This window comes from Megalobrama amblycephala, linkage group LG5 (assembly GCF_018812025.1).
Source record: "Megalobrama amblycephala isolate DHTTF-2021 linkage group LG5, ASM1881202v1, whole genome shotgun sequence".
NCBI lineage: Eukaryota > Metazoa > Chordata > Actinopteri > Cypriniformes > Xenocyprididae > Megalobrama > Megalobrama amblycephala.
The window spans coordinates 11,112,142-11,128,042 of NC_063048.1; positions in this window are offsets into that span (position 1 = coordinate 11,112,142).

Here is a 15,901-nt window from a genome sequence, read left to right on the forward strand (position 1 = left end):
AGGTTGGCCCTCTCCTGGCGAACCTTCTCCAGAACTCCCGGGAGCAATGAGACCGGGGGGAATGCATACAGACGTAGCCTCGGCCACGTCTGTAGCATAGCATCTAGCCCTAGAGGCGCTGGGTGCTCCAGAGAGTACCACAGAGGGCACTGAGTTGACTCCTCTGTGGCAAATAGATCGACTTGAGCTCGACCATAGACTTTCCATATCAACTCTGCCACCTCGGTGTGGAGTTTCCATTCCCCCGGCCTCGCGCCCTGCCTCGACAGAGCGTCTGCTCCCACATTCAACCGCCCCGGAATATACGCTGCTTTCAATGAAAGGAGTTTCCCCTGGGCCCACAGGAGGATGCGGCTGACCAGATTGCATAGCAGGCGAGACCGCAAACCCCCTTGGTGGTTGATATATGAGACCACCGTGGTGTTGTCCGTGCAGACCAACACATGGTGTCCCCTCAGGTCTGGGAGGAAGTGTTTTAGTGCTAGAAACACCGCCATCATCTCCAGCCGATTTATGTGCCAGGAGAGCTGATGGTCCTCCCAGAGACCCTGAGCTGAGCGACCACTCATGATCGCCCCCCAGCCCGTGAGGGAAGCATCTGTCGTTAGCATTACATGACGACGAGGAGTTCCCAACACGGGTCCTTGGGACAGGAACCAAGGCTTTTTCCACATGACCAGAGCACGAAGGCATCGCCGCGTGACTTTGATCATACGAAAAGGATTTCCCCTCAGGGAAAACCCCTTGGTCCTGAGCCACCACTGTAAGGGTCTCATGTGCAGAAGGCCAAAAGTAACAACGTTGGACGCAGCTGCCATCAGACCCAACAGTCTCTGAAACTGTTTTACATTGAGTGACTGGCCTAACTTCACCCCGTTCACGGCCCCGAGAATGGAACTCACACGAGCAGGGGTCAATTGCGCCTGCATCGTGGTGGAATCCCAGATTACACCCAGATAATTTGCAACCTGACTCGGGACCAGCACACTCTTTTTGGCATTGAGCCTCAACCCAAGCTTTTTCATGTGTGACAGAACAACATCTCTATGTTGAACTGCTAGACGCTCTGTTTGAGCTAGTATCAACCAATCGTCGATATAGTTCAATACGCGGATGCCCTGGAGTCTCAACGGAGCCAGCGCTGCATCCACGCACTTCGTGAACGTGCGGGGTGATAAAGATAGGCCGAAAGGAAGGACCCTGTATTGGTAAGCTTCGCCCCTGAAAGCAAACCTGAGGAACTTCCTGTGAGAAGGATGGATGGATACATGAAAATAAGCGTCTTTCAGATCTATTGCCACAAACCAGTCCTCGGACCTGATCTGTGGGATAATCTGTTTGAGTGTGAGCATTTTGAACTTCAACTTTTTTACAGATCGATTTAACACACGTAAATCTATGATCGGACACAACCCTCCATCCTTCTTTGGAACAATGAAGTAGCGGCTGTAAAAGCCTGACATTTTGCTGGGAGGAGGAACCCTCTCTATAGCTCCTTTTTGCAAAAGCGTCGTAACTTCTTGTTCCATCACCAGAGACTGCTCTGGGGCTACCACTGTGTGGAGAACCCCATTGAACTTGGGCGGTCGAGAACCGAACTGAATTCTGTAACCCTGTTGTATCATGAGCAGCACCCATTTTGAAATGTTCGGGAGACGTTTCCATTCTTTCATATATTCTACTAAGGGAACCAGTCTCTCGAGACTGGTCTCTGGTGTTTTTTGAGCACTTGGCTCGTTCATCTGACGCGGCGCACCGGCAGACAAACGAATCGAGCGCTGACCGATCCCCTCGGAGGATCGGTGGAGACCGCTGCGCCCTGACGCACACCGGGTGGCAGGGTTGGCAGGACGGCCTCCTGAGGGCACCGGGGTAGAACGGGCGCCCGAGATGATAACTGAATTACCCCGGAGGGGACTGCCCTCAAAGGTCCCAAATGACTGGCGTCAGGACCTTTTCTTGGAAGCCTTACGGGAGATAATGACGGTCCTCAGATCCGCCCTACCCCCGGAAGGCTTCGCCTGTGCTGACCGCCCCGGTCCCCAAGCTTTCTGCGGGGGAGCCCGGGTGGCCACACTGGCTTTCTGCTGCGCCCTGTGCGCCGAGGAGCTGGCTATCAGCCGAGACTGCTCCCGCCCAGCAGTCTTGGGGGGATGAGAGCGACGGGGGAGAAGCCTTTGAAACGCCGCTGACTGTTTGCGTGTCTCCTGGAACCTGTCGACGACAGATGTTACTGCGTCGCCGAACAGGCCAGCAGGAGACAGCGGCGCGTCCATCAGGACGTTTTTATCCTTCTCTTTTATATCGGATAAATTAAGCCATAGATGCCTCTCCGTGGCCACCAGGGCTGCCATAGAATGGCCGATTGATTTGGCCGTCTCCTTGGTGGCCCGGAGAGCTAGATCTGTCGCCTTTCTGAGTTCATGTATGGCTTCAAATGATGCTTCCCCGCTCTCATCTATTTCCCCCAGCAGGTCGGCTTGGTAAGCCTGCAAGATAGACATTGTATGCAGGCATGCCGCCGCCTGACCTGCCGCTGAATAAGCCTTGCCCACTAAGCTGGAGGTTGTTTTTAATGGCTTAGTGGGCAACGTCGAGGTCTTAAGGGACGACGCAGACTCGGGAGAGAGATAGCTGGCGAGCGTCTCTTCCACCCGAGGCATCGTCCCATAGCCGTGGTGTTTCAGCCCCATGATGTTACTGTATAATGACGTTTGGGGGCTGTAAACACGGTATTGTACTGGTCTCTTCCACGACCTCGACACCTCGGTGTGGAGGTTGGGAAAGAACGGCAGACCCCGACGCTGGGGTAGTGACCGTGCTGGAAGAAATCTTTCATCGAGTTTGCTCTTAGGCTGAGTTTCACTTTTCTCTGCGGGCCAGTCTATTTTTAACTTTTCAACTGCCCGGGTCACTACCTCCAAAAGCTCCTCGTACGCTGGAGATGAGGATGGCGGTCCCTCATCTCCTTCTCCGACACCCTCCACATCAACCTCCTCGGAGGAAGATATGTTGAGTGCCGGTATCTCTCTCCGGGGGGAAGAAACCGCAGCGCGTGCTTCCGCCACCAGAGGAGAGACACTGGGTCTAGCAGGTAAGGGGAGCGATAGGGCAGAGCCCGTCTCTCCCCCCTCTGCTAAATCCATTTGTGAACCCCACGAGTGCAGCCTTCGCCTCAAAGAGCGCCCGGCGTGAACGCAGCACTCTGAGAGTGAGCCTCTCGCAATGTACACAGACAGCTCCCTCGAGAGCTGCCTGTGCATGCTCAACTCCCAGGCATTTTACACACATTTCATGTGTATCCCCGTCCGTAATGAAGCGCGGACAGGGAGGAGCACACTTTGTAAATTTCTGCTGCTTTTCCGCCATTTATATATATATTTGTCTTATTTTGTGTTATGAAACTCTTGTCCTCGGACGAAGAGATCAGTGTGTGCAATGTGTGCAGGGACAAACAACAGTAAATAAGACGGACAAGATACAGATAGCGCTTGCTGAAGACAACAGAAGCTGGCGTTCTCTGCTTTTGGGTATGCTTTATAGTTTCCTGGTCCGTGACGTCACCCGCCTCTGACGTCACGTCTTCTCATTGGTTGGATACAGAGGTGCTTCACGAACACAAAATGCAGAAGGTTCCCATCACGTCATTGACGTAGCGTCGATAGTTCCCACGAAAGGGAACTGAAATATCACATGGTCCTAAGTATTCAGACCCTTTGCTGTGACACTCATATATTTAACTCAGGTGCTGTCCATTTCTTCTGATCATCCTTGAGATGGTTCTACACCTTCATTTGAGTCCAGCTGTGTTTGATTATACTGATTCGGACTTGATTAGGAAAGCCACACACCTGTCTATATAAGACCTTACAGCTCACAGTGCATGTCAGAGCAAATGAGAATCATGAGGTCAAAAGAACTGCCTGAAGTGCTCAGAGACAAAATTGTGGCAAGGCATAGATCTTGCCAAGGTTACAAAAAAATTTCTGCTGCACTTAAGGTTCCTAAGAGCACAGTGGCCTCCATAATCCTTAAATGGAAGACGTTTGGGATGACCAGAACCCTTCCTAGAGTTGGCCGTCTGGCCAAACTGGGCTATCGGGGGAGAAGAGTCTTGGTGAGAGAGGTAAAGAAGAACCCAAAGATCACTGTGGCTGAGCTCCAGAGATGCAGTCAGGAGATGGGAGAAAGTTGTAGAAAGTCAACCATCACTGCAGACCTCCACCAGTCGGGGCTTTATGGCAGAGTGGCCCGAAGGAAGCCTCTCCTCAGTGCAAGACAAATGAAAGCCTGCATGGAGTTTGCCAAGATGATGAGAAATAAAATTCTCTGGTCTGATGAGACCAAGATAGAACTTTTTGGCCTTAATTCTAAGCGGTATGTGTGGAGAAAACCAGGCACTGCTCATCACCTGTCCAATACAGTCCCAACAGTGAAGCATGGTGGTGGCAGCATCATGCTGTGGGGGTGTTTTTCAGCTGCAGGGACAGGACGACTGGTTGCAATCAAGGGAAAGATGAATGCGGCCAAGTACAGGGATATCCTGGACGAAAACCTTCTCCAGAGTGCTCAGGACCTCAGACTGGGCCGAAGGTATACCTTCCAACAAGACAATGACCCTAAGCACACAGCTAAAATAACGAAGGAGTGGCTTAACAACAACTCTGTGACTGTTCTTGAATGGCCCAGCCAGAGCCCTGAATTAAACCCAATTGAGCATCTCTGGAGAGACCTAAAAATGGCTGTCCACCAACTTTTACCATCCAACCTGACAGAACTGGAGAGGATCTGCAAGGAGGAATGGCAGAGGATCCCCAAATCCAGGTGTGGAAAAACTTGTTGCATCTTTCCCAAAAAGACTCATGGCTGTATTAGATCAAAAGGGTGCTTCTACTAAATACTGAGCAAAGGGTCTGAATACTTAGGACCATGTGATATTTCAGTTTTTCTTTTTTAATAAATCTGCAAAAATGTCAACAATTCTGTGTTTTTCTGTCAATATGGGGTGCTGTGTGTACATTAATGAGGGGAAAAAAATGAACTGAAATGATTTTAGCAAATGGCTGCAATATAACAAAGAGTGAAAAATTTAAGGGGGTCTGAACCCCCTCTCTACCCACTGTATATATATATATATATATATATATATATATATATATATATATATATATATATATATATATATATGAGTAAAGCCCCTAATGATCTAATAATAAATCTATCTATCTATCTATCTATCTATCTATCTATCTATCTATCTATCTATCTATCTATCTATCTATCTATCTATCTATCGTAACGTTTCTGTGGACAAGCAACATACACAGATAGGGATTAGGGATTCTCTAAATTAACTTCCCCACCATCCATCCATCCATCCATCCATCCATCCATCCATCCTTCCATCCATCCATCCATCCATCCATCCATCCATCCATTCATCCATCCAACCATCAATCAATCAATCCATCCATCCATCCATCCATCCATCCATTCATCCATTCATCCATCCATCCATCCATCCATCCATCCATCCATCCATCCATCCATCCATCCATCCAAATAATGCATGGCTGCAAGTTAAAAATACTAATTTATTAATTTAATTGCTATCATTATTTTAAGTTCTGTTGACATAATAATGTTGATCATCACATTAACTCAATATTGTGTGTAATTTAAACTCTGATTTCTGCCTTGAAATAAATCAAGTTGTTACAAGCCTGTATGAGTTTCTTTCTTCTGCTGAACACAAAGATGATATTTCAATCAATGTTGATATCAAACAGTTGACAGTAGCAACAGATTTCCAGTAGGAAAAAAAAAAAAAGCCCCTAATGATCTAATAATAAATCTATCTATCTATCTATCTATCTATCTATCTATCTATCTATCTATCTATCTATCTATCTATCTATCTATCTATCTATCTATCTATCTATCTATCTATCTATCTATCTATCGTAACGTTTCTGTGGACAAGCAACATACACAGATAGGGATTAGGGATTCTCTAAATTAACTTCCCCACCATCCATCCATCCATCCATCCATCCATCCATCCTTCCATCCATCCATCCATCCATCCATCCATCCATTCATCCATCCAACCATCAATCAATCAATCCATCCATCCATCCATCCATCCATCCATCCATCCATCCATCCATCCATCCATCCATCCATCCAAATAATGCATGGCTGCAAGTTAAAAATACTAATTTATTAATTTAATTGCTATCATTATTTTAAGTTCTGTTGACATAATAATGTTGATCATCACATTAACTCAATATTGTGTGTAATTTAAACTCTGATTTCTGCCTTGAAATAAATCAAGTTGTTACAAGCCTGTATGAGTTTCTTTCTTCTGCTGAACACAAAGATGATATTTCAATCAATGTTGATATCAAACAGTTGACAGTAGCAACAGATTTCCAGTAGGAAAAAAAAAAAAATACCATGGTAGGTTTTTTTTTTTTTTTTTTTTTTTTAATTAATTTATTTTTTTGATGAGATAAAAGCAGCTTTGGTAAACATAAGAGTCTTCTTTCCAAAACAGCTTCTGTTTTAGATGCAGCTTCAGATTGTGCTCAATTACCATCGCTTGTCTGGATATTTACCTTATAAACTCTCTACTCCATTATTTGATGCATTGCTGCTATGATCACTAGAAAATGTGCACAATGCAGTAAAAAAAAGTCATGCTAAGGTCTTTTCTGCCTCTCCATGAGATTACATCACAAATTAAGCAACTGAGTGCAAATGATGTTCATATCAGAAACAGGAGTCCAATTCACACTGACAAGTTTGTTTGCTATCTTGTAAAATCATTCTCCAGGGAAGAAATGTTCCACTTCTTTGAAAAGCTTTATACAAGTAGCAGCTTTGGTTTGGAAAGAGGGTTTAATTTTAATAATGAGTCTGAAAATTTGATCCGAGATTAATGTTATTGGCGACAGATCCCAGCCGCACTGTGAGTAATCTTGTTAATTCTGCTAGATTGAGTTATAGAATAACGAGCAAATCAGATCTTTGAAGAGGTCTGTCACAACTATAGACTAATAAGAACTTTTAGGGTGGAGGAATGTTCCAGAAGAGCACTATTAAGCAGTGAAATGCCTCTTTCATAATGGCCTTTTTTATTGCACCTTTTAATCACATACAGCCAGGTCTCATTATACATTTCTCAAACCAGATCGCATTAGCTCATTAGCAAAGCTCATCTGCTTGGGAAAACAGCTTGTCACATATTGAAGAAATCAAAGTGCATGCTTTCTGCAAGGTTACAAGACAAGAAGAGCATTAGGATTTGCAATGCCTCGCTTATTTGAATTGTACAATCATTTGCTTCAGCTAAATTTGCATTCAGCAATTTAAAGTGAAGGAGTTAATGGAGATTCTGAACAGTGTACAAAATAATGTCTTCACTTACCGCTTCTAATTCTCTTCCACAATTTGTAGTGATTGAAAGTGCAGCATTAATATAATGAGTCTGCTTGGCAAATGTCCACACATTATGATTGAATCAAAGGGGTACTGTAAGGTTTACTGTAAGGGTACTGGTCTGATTTACAAAATGAAGTCAAAAAACAATGCAAAAATAAGATTAGTGTAGATTGTGACATATATCGAGATTTGCAATGATTAAATTATTTATTATTTCAAACTGCATCATTTGTTACAAAATGCTATTGCTGTAAGCAAGATCTTAATATTCATATAGTATTTAAATATCCAATTGAATGTCTCGTATGATTTATTCTTGGATTTTGTTGCATTTAACACCATTTACTTAAAATGTCCTGCTCCACTGAGTCAGTTTGCATGAAATATGTGCTTTCGCAATAAGCCACAACCCTTAATGTACAGCTATGATTCAACTCTGATGAAGTTTGGAGATTCACCAAGCATAGACATTAAATTAAAGGGAGAGTTCAACCAAATGTTCATACATTCCGCAATTATTCATAAGTTACTTTCTTTAGGAGCACAGCCCCTAATTATCAGCCAGAGCAATATGCAGTAAATGGTTTATTAAAAAAAAAAAAAAAAAAAGATAGCTATGAATATATATAGACCTTATAATGAAGGTTTATAAGGAGGTGTTAAATGAGTGAGACCACCATTGCATTTTTTTTTTTTTAATTTCACCTTCAAATGATGTGTAAGGTCTTAATTTGAGACAATCTGTGGTATCAAATTTTCTAAATAAAATAAGGGGTTAAATTAGGATGGAAACTATGGCTGTGTCCGAAAGCTTAGGCAGCTGACTGGTCTCATTGCCTTATCAAACATTGATATCGTGGCATTTAGCACAATCAATGATAAGTTTGAAAGAGCTTTAGAAAGCAAACAATGCAACACAGCAAAGCAATACAGTAGGTAAATCTTTAAGACAAAGCTATGCATTTAAAGTGCTACTTCGCTGCTGGCAAAATGGGCTTTCAATAAAAAAAAAAAAAAAAAGAAAAATATGAAAACTTCAACACCTATAATACATTTGGCATGTTGCCGTCCTAGGCCACTCCTACCAGTCTGTTATGGATACCCTTACCAGAGTGAAATACCACCTTCCTTAATAGGAAATACTTCTTAGCACACTTCATAATGTTGTCCCCTTGTATTGTTCCCGGGTGCAAGAATTCAAAGAGTAAACATTTAGCTTGGGTTACTTTTGGGTTCTAGCGAAGGATCACTAGTGAAGCATTGTGGGCAGTGGCGAAAGGTTGTAAAGAATTGTAAATATCAGGGTTGCCAACTCTTCACGCATTTGGCATGACGTGTCCACACAGGTTTATTTTACACATTAAACCCATAAAACCCAATAGGAAAATCTCGAAGGAACCAGTGGCGAATTAGTCTTCATGGTTTTGAAGTCATACCTGCACCACTCCACAACCCTCTATCGATCCGACTGTCTGTAGGTGGTATGACGCAAAACAATAAATTAAACATAAATGTGAATTTCTCAGTCCAGGTAACACAGAATGAGTAAATATTGTTCATTTACATATATTACCGACATTGTACAAACTGGGTTGAAGTTATATTTTAAATAGCAAAATAAGGGCACATATTGCAGTATTTTCATATCTGATGTAATTAACCAATCACATCAATGGAATGGAAAACCATCAGATTGCACTCTACTTGTCAGAGAGTTATAAAAAGATTTTAACCCTTAAATGCATGACTGTTTCGCCAATCATTCTTACATATTCGGGTCTTTATCGACCCGGATCTATATCTAACACGGAAGGATCTCTACCTGTCACGATAATATAAAACTCCTCTGATATTAGAGTAACACTTACAGAAGGATAAAATAAAGCATATTTTCAACATCTTCAAAATCAATATTTCGATCGCTAACAGCTTCACCAGATCCATCCAGTAACAGTTACAGTCATATTTGATTGCGTTCAGTACCTGCTCTGCAGTAAATCGCTGAGCCATTTCATTTTTTCTTATTATTTCGTTTTCTGTCTGAATGAATCGTCACTTCTTTGTGTATCAGACATTGCCACCTTGTGGAATAAAGGTGAATTACACTTATTCCGTCATCTAAGATTCAATTACTGTTGTGAAGAAAAAATATACGTACACTCATACACACCCCGGGTTGTTAGCGACCCCATACAATTTTTACAAAAAAATGAATACAAAAATAGGCATTCTTTTATAATTTTATTTTTTTTTTCTTGTTATATTCTTTATAATGAATTGATTGAGGAATTCCAAGAAGGTTGATGTCTAACTTTAAAAAATGAACGAGGAGGAGGGTAGTGAATGATGTCACGGGTCACTAAAGACCCTAGGTATGCATTTAAGGGTTAACTTGTTCCCAGTTTCTGATCTGAAGAGGTTGAAGACATTAACAAAAACACCCACGACAAGGTTATGCTCATTCAAATGAAACCTTATGATTCCCTCAGTTGAATGTCATACCCTCTATACCCTCTAAATCCACTTGCCCTGGAACACATTCAAATGTACACACCACACACGTCCACTTTGTATTTTTCACTCCACAATGAAGACATGCACACAGAGCTCTGCTAGAGCCTCACTCATATGCAGTGCTAATCAATGCATTCTAAGGCACTATTGACATCTGTCTAGAGTGTTTCTAATTGACCGTGTGAGATTAGTGTGGAGAGACCCTGTCTTAATCAGCAGCATAACCAATTCACAGAGTCAACCAGGGTTTGATTAAACATTGCAATCCTTATTTGTTGTTTTACAATCAAAGCTTTTGCAAACATGCATAGGTATTGATGTTTTCATGCACAAATGGTGTGTCAGTCTTGGTTTCTCACAATGCCATTGAGAAATGAAGAAACAAAGGTAGACTGATTTTGTGACAGACACTGGGTTTCGTTCACTAATAATTCTCTATAAGTCAATTCTAATGTTGATGAGTCCATATTATTTTAAATGAGAGAGCTGTTTGCTCTCAGTAATTAGCATTATACACATGGGGGTATTCCCACACAATCAACAAGTGTGCTATTTTCATGTGAGCTGAACATTTGCCAAAAGTGTGCGCTCCTCTATCAAAAGCTTGAGAGTACCATACATACACACACACACACACACACACACACACACACACACACATATATATATATATATATATATATATATATATATATATATATATATATATATATATATACAGTGCATCCAGAAAGTATTCACAGCACTTCACTTTTAACACATTTTATATTACATCCTTATTCCAAAATGGATTATATTCATTATTTTCCTCAAATTTCTACAAACAATACCCCATAATGACAACGTGAAAGAAGTTTGTTTTAAATCTTTGCAAATTTATAAAAAAATTCAGTTGATTGGGCATGATTTGGAGAGGCACACAGTTAACAGTGCATATCTGCATTCCATTCGACAGGGTCCCTACGCAGTGTTCACTGCTCCCTACTCCTTGAACACGGTATATCAGTTGAAGTGGACTTCTCTGCAATAATCGCTCATTTGGAATGCCCTGCAAACGTCATGAAAAAAAGTCAACAATGGTGTCGTGCAGATTATTATATATGTGGCAGGAGGGGTTATTGTGGCTTACGTCACAATGTTTTAGCTTATTGGCAGTGTAACTGGGCTATAAAAACGGGAACATGCGCGTTATCTGGGATGCGTCATTTGGGGAACTGTTGCGTCGTTAACGCGCTTCCGTCACTTCCCGGAACTGGATGTGAGTGCTCGACACGAGACTGCAACTTGGTTGGAGGGCAGTTCTACCTGGACTCGGCGAGTTTTGCTGCAATGTCGTTTATTATTGTTTACATGTAGTGGGTGTAGACATCGAAGAAGCTGTGAGAACCAGATGCACTTGCTGGGTCGCTGTTTTCTGTACCGGCGTTTGCTTGAAAAGACTCTATTTGTTGGCTCTTTATAGAAACGTTAATCCCTGCAATTGTCTCGCTTTATCTATAGGTGTTGTGACGGCCGTAACTGCAATCTATTCGGGGTGCTCCGCGTTTGTTATGGCTGCAGTGCTGTCCTGTTTCCAGTTTCTAATTTTCTTTCTTCGTTAATTTTTCTTTTCTGACTGCTTTATTTCTTGTATATATCTATATATATATACAATATATCTATATCTTATATCTATATTTTGTTTGCTCTTTTCAGTTGTATTAATACTATTTTTGTCTTTGAAGCTTGAATCATTTCAGTTTAAATTCCAATTATTATATTTTTGTGACTTTCTTTAGTCTATTTCTGCTTGTTTCTTTAGTTGCATTAGATTGCTGTGTTGTTTTTGGGGTTTGAATTACCTTTGTCTCTAATTTTGATTATATTTTTGTGATTCTTTACTTATTATTTGATTTGCTTCCCCCAGTGGCGTTAGATTTTGTTTTGTGATTTATATCATTTGTTTAAAGTCTATTCTGTTTTTTTTCTTTGTTTACTTGTATTTTGTTGAAATTTTGACTTTTGCTTTTTAGCAATCATTTGTTACCAACATTCATTTGTGTTATTTGATTGGTTGAGTTGCACTACCCAGTCTCTAAAAGTGATTGTGTGCTTGATTCTGATCACTTTTGTCTCGGCAGGGCCTGAGCACCAGGGGCAGAGGACTGGTTTTAGGTGGTGGTATATCCCTCACAAGTGTGCAGTGACCACCTCACCGTGTGTGTGTGTGTGTGTGTGTGTGTGTGTGTGTGTGTGCGTGTGCGCGTGTGGACACAGTAAAGTGCAGTAATTCACTTACAGGTGGTGTGGTCTGATTATCCGTTTTTACTGGTAAGCTCTAGCCCCTGCCCTCGACTTGTTCTAAGAATCTTAAGTGGCCTGTGTGGCTGGGACAAATGTCTAATAATATTGTTTTTAATGATGTCAATAAAATAATTTTGTACTGTTACCCATGTCTCTGACTCTAATTAGTGATACGAATCTGTGTAAACAACTATAAGTGGTTTATTCTAATTCTTTGGGTGAAACTCCCAAAGTGGCGTAGTCGGAGTGAGTTTGACATCTTATAATTTCCACTGTATTTAAAATAAAAGTCCTTATTGTCCTCGAACCCCCGCCACATATAACATAAAAAGATGTTATAATTTACTTTCGAATTTAAAATATATATACAAAAACATAGAATACATATACAAAACACACATTATGAATGTAATGTAATATAATCAAAACTTATGTTTATTATATACTTGTTACTATTGAGGCTATTAACTGACTCTTAACAGATTTGAAGCTGTAACTGTCACATTTGGTTAACTGTATAAATGTATTCTTAATCCATGGTTTGGGTCTCATCTCGTGCGCTTTCTTTTCCACACGTAGCCGCATAGTAAACACTGCAGAGCCTCAGCTGCTTTTCAACACTTTTACTTTGCCATGCTTATTCATACAATAAAATATGCAAATGTAACACTCATCGTGATAACCATTCATAAATACTCTCGTTCGTATAATAACAATTTATGAATACTCAAAACGCATATGTAAATTCCCCATTTAAAAACTCTTTCAACGGCTCTGCTCCATCGCAGTTCTGACTGGTGATGTGATACGCAATGACAGTTGGGTGTTTTTACCTCTCTACTTCCTGAGAAGTGATGTTTCGATGTTCCCTTATTCCCTATGCCATTCGCAGTGCCCTTCGAACTGATCATTTTCGCTCCCTTCGGATTGGACTCTCACTTAAGATGGCAAAATACCCTGTGAAGTCCACTTCGCAGTCCACTTACGGTCGAACAGAACGCACCTCATGTCAGAGCGCAAACCAGGCCATGAAGTCCAAGGAATTGAGGTGACTAAGAACCCGATGGTCACTCTGACAGAGCTCCAGGGTTTCTCTGTGGAGAGAGGAGAACCTTCCAGAAGAACAATCATCTCTGCAGCTCTCCATCAATCAGGCCTGTATAGTAGAGTGGCCAGATGGAAGTCACTCCTCAGTAAAAAGCACATGATAGTCCGCCTGGAGGACTCTCAGACCATGAGAAACAAAATTCTCTGTTCATCTTCCAACAGGACAGCGACCCTAAGCACACAGCCAAGATAACAAAGGAGTGGCTACGGGACAACTCTGTGAATGTCCTTGAGTGACCCAGCCAGAGCCCAGACCTGAACCCGATTGAACATCTCTGGAGAGATCTGAAAATGGCTGTGCACTGACGCTCCCCATCCAACCTGATGGAGTTTGAGAGGTCCTGCAAAGAAGAATGGGAGAAACTGCCCAAAAATAAGATGTGCCAAGATTCTAGCATCATACTCAAAAAGACTTGAGGCTGTAATTGGTACCAAAGTGCTTCAACAATGTATTGAGCAAAGGTACGTGTACATGTGGGGGTTTTTTTTGTTTGTTTTTTTTTAATAAATTTGCAAAGATTTCAAACAAATGTCTTTCAAGTTGTCATTATGGGGTATTTTTTGTAGAATTTTAAAGAAATAAGGGTGTAACAAAACAAAATGTGGAAAAAGTGGAGCACTGTGAATACTTTCCAGATGCACTGTATAATACACCTACTTTTTGTTACTCTGAAATGGAAAATGAAAGATTGCATGATCATGATCGATTGTTTCTAATAAAACATATCACTGTTTAAAAGTTTGGGGTTAGTAAGATTGTTTTTTTGTTTTTTGTTTTTTGTTTTTTTGTTTTTTTTGCCTTTTTTGAAAGAATCGAATACTTTAATTCAGCAAGGATGCATTAAATTTATCAAAATTGAAAGTTAAGACATTTATAATGTTGATCAAAGGTTAAAAAAGTAAGCCACCAGGAATTCAGGCAGAACTCACCCAGATATGTAATATTTCAATACACTGTAATCATATTCACTGAACAACACAGTAATTTTCTTGTGTTGATGTTGATGCGATCATAACGCCCCTTAACCCTTGTGTGAAATTGAAATAGAAAACATGCAAAGTAGATGTTGTTTCCTCTCAACGCTACTGAACTCATCACAAACAAGTAATTTCAGGGTTTGCCAAAGATGGGAGGTTGATCTGATTTGTTTTTTTTCTCTTTGTGAATATGTTAACACAGTACAAAGTGACTTTCACTGTGACATTGTCAAACATGCAGATACAGTATACGTATATATTGTTTTGCAATAGAAATGATGAACAGAGTGTGCTTTGTTTTGTGTTGCCACATCCTGAAACCATAACGGGGCAAAGACATTTGCAAACTGGTACACATAAGGTGTCCTATTGGTCACAAACAAGGATAAAGCAAATACTTTTTTATATAATTACACAAATACATCACAGCAGGGAGTTATTCAATAGTCTGCATGCTAATGTTGAAGATTTCATGTGAGTGGGATGTATTAAGGATAAAGGATGACCTTTAATGTTTGTGGTAAACAAAAGGTGTGAGGAGTATTTTTAATCAGATTTTATTTTAGCTGCTGAAAACAGAATATGTGTGTCGTGACCAGCAGTGTTAGGGAAAGTTACTTTTAAAAGTAAAGCTTCACATTATTGCATTGCTCCATAAAAAAAAGTAACTAACTGCATCACTTAGTTACATTTTATGGAAAGTAATATTACGTTACTTTGTGTTACTTTTTCAGTCCCGTACAGTAGAGGCGCAGCTCAAACAAACCTTTCAGCTGTGCTGCCATTCTGGCTCACAGAAGAATAAAAAAAAAATAAGAAAGTTCAAGGCTGTGTTTGAAATCACCCGGAGGATAGCGCCCGCAGCTTAATCATCCATCCATCCACTTCCTAATGTGGTTACAGAGTAATATCATACAGGTATAAATTAATGTTTACTTGATTATTAAGTTGTTTAATTATGCTAGTTTTCATGAGAGAGCTCAAGATAAATCTTTTCATTACTATTTAATGCTATTTTGCTATGTTTCAAATGATTATTAAAATGATTATTGAATCAAGCACAAACTATGCAAAAGTGACAGCCTTTCCGACGCACTCAGTGTCCGAATTCACTCACTTGTTTTCATTCACTCCTTCAAGTGGACTATATTAGTGGACAAATGTTTAATAGTGAAAGAGGATATTCGATATATAATAGTGAACAGAATTTTCGAACACAGCACAACATTATTACTAAATTAAATGCAAATCTAAAGTCATTTTTGCTTATTAGTATAGTTAAATTGGATCATGGAAGATCAGCAGCAAAGACATTGGTTAATAAAGTGAGATTAAATACATAAAGTATATTTGTGTTATTTAACAATTATTGCATTTAATTATTTTTGAGTTTGCATTTCACTGTTTTTATTAATTTTGAGGAATACTGAATCTGTTTTTGTGCAAATGAGATGAGTAAATGCATGCTCACATTTAGTCTAGAACTACAATAACAAATTTTCTCTCAACATGGGAACAGGAGAGGTGTCAGTCAATAAATGGGAAAACAAAGTAATTTGTGTTACTTATT